Source organism: Oncorhynchus nerka, linkage group LG14 (assembly GCF_034236695.1).
Source record: "Oncorhynchus nerka isolate Pitt River linkage group LG14, Oner_Uvic_2.0, whole genome shotgun sequence".
NCBI classification, from domain to species: domain Eukaryota; kingdom Metazoa; phylum Chordata; class Actinopteri; order Salmoniformes; family Salmonidae; genus Oncorhynchus; species Oncorhynchus nerka.
In genome coordinates, this window is record NC_088409.1 from 50,839,799 (window position 1) to 50,845,448 (window position 5,650).

The 5,650-nt window shown below is 41.5% G+C and overlaps 1 pseudogene; it reads right to left on the minus strand.

The window, feature by feature from the left end:
* Nucleotides 1–353: 353 nt before the first annotated feature.
* LOC115142259 (leukocyte elastase inhibitor-like) lies at nucleotides 354–1,219 on the minus strand (annotated as a pseudogene).
* Nucleotides 1,220–5,650: the final 4,431 nt, after the last annotated feature.

Here is a 5,650-nt window from a genome sequence, read left to right on the forward strand (position 1 = left end):
CGGGTGTTGGCTATTGCTGGTTAGCGCTTGATCTGATTGAATCTAGGCCTTCGTCTTTGCCGAAACTCTCAACTTATAACACGTTTTGGCCCAGAATTTAATCATGCAGCTGACCAAATTACACAATATTTTACTTCTGGGTTAACCGAGATTACATAAATTAACATAATTATTACAAATGACAACGTTGTTTACAAGGACGATCACCCTTAAGCATCGCAAAGTCCAATTGTATGAATTGGAATTAGTAACATTTTTTTTTGCAGGACGTAACATATATGAAATGAATGACGTTACACACAATTGTGCAACATTTTGGGGGCCCGTTTATACAAAACCTCTGTAGCATCACTTTAAGGGGAGCAGTACCTGCCACAGAAGAGGATGTTTTGAGTATTGTTGTGGCGGATGAAGAACAGAAAGGGGTGGTCTGCTTTGAAGGTACGTATATTTAACATTACTGATCAGGGAGACCGCCTTGTGGCAGCTGCAGCCTTCGGTGCCTTCCTCATTCACCTCTACAAAGGCCTTGTGTACCACCTCCGACATCTCCAGGTTGTTGTTGGGTGACGTACCTGAGAAATTGCTCCTGAACTCTTAAAGGAGTCCATCATGCCCATGCTGACCAGAACTGCTTTTAGGTCGCAGGTCTTCTCCATCTTCAATCTGGGGAAGTGCATATGTCCCACCTGGTCCATGCAACAAATGTATCATACATGAGCTCCCTCTCCAGCTTCTCCAGCCCAGTTTGTCCTCTATCTCTTCTGGGAGCATGCTCAGATCACTCCAGAATCTAGCAGTTGACCTCAGGGATTAAGGTCAAGCAGAACATGCTCTCCTGATACATAATTTTCACTGGTTTACTCTAATTTCTTCTCACCTTGAACTGATCTTCTCTGGTGGATCTCTCCTTGAACTCCTTGCCTCACTTGCAATAAATGGCATTCACCAACAAGTTTTGGTTGTTGACAGCTTCCTTTTGCAACCGGTCCTGGAGTTTTCCCTCTGTCTTTTTATCCACCCAGTTAATATTAACCCTAGCTGCCTCTGCATTGGACTCAAAGTTGACAGACCTGGCACTGTAGTACTTCCTAGTTTCACAGAGAAAAGCTTTTGTAAAGGCTTTGCCAGGTTCCGTGCATAGGGGGTAGTGCGTACGGGGCCCAGACAGGAGTTTTCTGAACACCTCAGCTTTGTGGCGGGGCAGGGTCTCTAACATCCGTGCGGCAATATTGCCCCTGGCCCCTTCAAACTGGCGGTTAGCCAGGCTCAGTGTGTATGGGGTTTGTCATTGTTCAACTCAGACAGGAGTTTTTTTTAACCCATCATGGATGTCACCATCAGCTTTGTGGAGGTGCAGCGCCTCTGATATATGTGTAACAGGATTGCCCTTGGCCTCAAGGAATACCATAGCCAAAGCAGAGGAGAGAAGATGTTTCCTTCGCTGTTCCTCTCGCTGATCTTCTCGAAGAGATTCAGTGAGAATTTGTTGTTTGACACAGACAGAGATGCCATCGTAACTGTTGTGAGCAACCGGGAGGAACTGAAAATGAACTGATGTGAGACTTATAGAGCGGGGTGTGGTCTCAAAGGTGAAGAGGAAATGCGTTCAGGTCAAAAGTACAAGGGTGCCAATCTTTCTTTCAAAGCAAAGCCCACCGCTGGTGTGCATGTCCAAAGAGCTCTATGTTCATGTCATTGAACGCCTGGAGTTTGCTTAACAGCATTGGCACTTTGATTGGAACTGGTGGTATGGTCAGGTGACATGAAAATAGAGCTCTTTGGCAACATGCACCAGTGGTGGGTTTAGCGTTGAAATAAAGAAGCATAATAAGAAAAGAACCCCTATTGTAAAAAATGGGATCTTTGATGTTATGGGTCCATTTTGGTTCCACTGGTCCTGGGGCCCTTGTTAAGGTCAATGGCATCAAGAACTTTACCCAGTACCGGGACATTTTAACCAAAAACCTGGTTGCCTCTGCCAGGAGGCTGAATGTTGGCCTCAAGTGGATCTTCCAGCAAGACCATAGCCTCAAGCACACATCAAAATCCACAAAGAAATGGTTAATTGACCACAAAATGTTGCAATGGCCATCTCAGTCTCCGGACTGGAACCCTAATGAAAAACTGTGATTTGAATTGAAGAGGGCAGTCCATAAAGCACAGAGGAAGGATATCCAGGATCTGGAAAGATTCTGTATGGAGAAAATGGTCTAAGATCCCTCTTAATGTGTTCTCCAATCTCATAAAGCATTTTAGAAAAAGGCTAAGTGTCATTATTCTAGCAAGGGGGATAAAATAATATAATTGTTTAAAAAAATGTATCATACAATATAGCTAAGTATTTGTATTATTTTATATGGTCTTTTTTTGCTCATCTTTAGAGAGAGGGAGAGAGATTCAACCTAACCTGCCTGAGGGAGGCCTCACCATGACAGTTGTCTGTATGTGACTTTGTGTCCTCTCTGATTACCCAGCATTGATTTGGAAGGAGACCAGACTGGGTGGGACAACAATGCATGTATACGGTGTAAAGACAGACAAATTGCTAACATCATGCCTTTATTATTATTATATCCATTTTAGATGGGAGAATTTAAAAATAACATGTATATCCACCCCCTCCTTCTTTTCAGCACCATATGCTTTTATCTTGACAATTAGGATCATAAGAGACATTGAACCATTAAAATGCTGTTAATGTTTCTGTTGAGGAGACAGCCAGTGAGTGCTTCCCAAATTGCACCCTATTCGCTATATAGAGCACTGCTTTTGATCAGGGACTATAGGGCTATGATCAAAAGTGGGGCACTATATAGGGGATAAGGTGCTATTTGGGACACAGCCAGTAAAATGAAGGCATGTGAGATGGCCATGCTGATGAGCAGTGCTTTATGCTCTGTGAACAGGGCCAGCAATTAGGCTGAACAATTACACGCTGAAGGGGAGACATGCTTCGCCCCACTGATCAGCAAAGTTCACACAAAGTTATAATTAAACAATAACTTGTTTACAAATGAACACACAAACATTTGTGTACTTAAGGGCGCACAGTGTAGTTAGCTCAGATGCGTCTGAGTGAGGTTGAAAAACAACAATGTCAAATGGTGGAATTATAGGAGCTGGTGGAATTATGGGCGCTGGTGAGCCTTTGTCACGGTTATCTAAGGGAGAGAGAGAGGGAGTGAGAGAATCATCCCACTGGGCACAAACATCTAGATTTGGTTGAGTTGTCAACTAAGGTGAATTCAATGTGAAATCAACAAAACATTTGACCATTTCATTGGATTTAGGTTAAAAGTTGGGTGAAAAAAAATACTAAATTCCAATCAGTTTCCCACGTTGATTCCCACGTCATCACAATGATTTGGAAACAATGTTGATTCAACCAGTTTTTTCCCAGTATTTGACTAAAACGTAATAATTTGAAACCTTTGCTTACATTTGTATATGATCATCTCTCTCTATTATGTGTGGGAATACTTATGAACAGATATCCAAAATTAAAATCACTTGGAGCTGATTTCCTGGTGTTTTTACAGTATTTTATGTCCAACAATGAAAATTCGAAAAAATGTCAATTGGGGAACCCTGCTGTAGGCTATGTACCTCGGGCATTTACACAATGATCTATACAGTGCCTTTGGAAAGTACTCAGACTGTCACGGTTTTCATATGGTGAAGGAGAGTCGGACCAAACTGCAGCGTGTCAATTGCGATTCATGTTTATTTAACAAATGTAAAACACTACTAAACACGAACACTACAAAAACAATAAACGAAAACCGAAAACAGCCTATACATGTGTCATCTAACAAGGACATCGAGACACTCAGGACAATCACCCACAATACAACCAAAGAATATGGCTGCCTAAATATGGTTCCCAATCAGAGACAACGATAAACACCTGCCTCTGATTGAGAACCACTCCAGACAGCCATAGACTCTGCTAGATAACCCCACTAGCTACTATCCCAATACTTACACACCAAAACCCCCAGACAAAACACACCACAATACAAAAACCCCATGCCACACCCTGGCCTGACCCAATACATAAAGATAAACACAAAATACTTAGGCCAGGGCGTGACTCAGACCCCTTGACTTTTTCCACATTTTGTTACGTTACAGCCTTATGCTAAAATTGATTCGATAAAAACAATTCCTCAGCAATGTACACACACTACCCCATAATGACAAAGCGAAATAAGGTTTTTGGAGATTTTTTTTGCAAATGTTTTTAAAAAATGAAACAGAAATTCAGACCCTTTGCTATGAGACTGGAACTTGAGATCCTGTTTCCATTGATCATCCTTGAGATGTTTCTACAACTTGATTGGAGTCCACCTGTGGTAAATTCAATTGACTGGACATGATTTGGAAATGCACACACCTGTTAATATAAGGTCCCACAGTTGTCGGAGCAAAAACCAAACCATGAGGTCTAAGCAATTGTCCGTAGAGCTCTGAGACATGATTGTGTCGAGACACAGATCTGGTGAAGGGTACCAAAACATTTCTGCAGCATTGAATGTCCCCAATAACACAGTGGCCTCCATCATTCTTAAATGGAAAAAGTTTGGAACCACCAAGACTCTTCCTAGAGCTGGCCACCCTGCCAAACTGAGCAATCGGAGGAGAAGGGCCTTGGTCAGGGAGGTGACCAAGAACCCGATGGTCACTCTGACAGAACTCCAGAGTTCCTCTGTGGAACATCTCTGGAGAGCCCTGAAAATAGCTGTGCATCCCCATACAACCTGACAAAGCTTGAGAGGATCTACAGAGAAGAATGGGAGAAACTCCCCAAATACAGGTGTGCCAAGCTTGTAGCGTCATGCCTAAGAAGACTCAATGCTGTAATCGCTGCCAAAGGTGCTTCAAGAAAGGACTGAGTAAAACGTCTGAATACTAATATAAATGTGATATTATTATACAAAATATATATGAATTAGAAGAAATGTCTAAAAAAAATGTTTTTGCTTTGTCTTTAATGCGGTATTGTGTGTAGATGGTCCCCCCCCCCCCCCCCCCCATCAATATAATACATTTTAGAATAAGGCTGTAAAGTAACAAAATGTGGAAAAAGTCAAGGGGTCTGAACACTTTCCGAAGGCACTGTGTACACTAACTGACTAATAGAAGGTGCTGTGTTGAAGCCACCTTACCTCCATCTTGGCACTCCCCCATCCCCCTACATTTGTTTTTGCCACGTTATTCTATTACAGATACTTTTAAATGATATATATATTATTTATTTATTTTACAAATATATAAAGATTTTCCTTAAAGTATAATTTTTTGAGATAACTAATGTTACTATCCCCACTACAACAAAAAAACAACTTAAATACATGTAATTTTGTCCTTGAAACATTTAATAGAAATACTGTAGAATCACATTCATTCCTATGGAGGACTGCTTCTACTGGGGAGTGCCAATGGCCAAAACATAGCATCAGCAATCCAGTTTTGTACTGTATTTCAAGTTCTAAAAGTAGCCTTATTCTAAAGTATCGTTTGGCACAGAAAGTGAAAAAAGAACACAGAGTTGAGAAAGAGGACTCTGTAATCATCAGTAATCTCTGCTCACCTGATATAGTCCAGCCAATAAGAACCAAACCTCAGATTGTTCCACTTCATGATA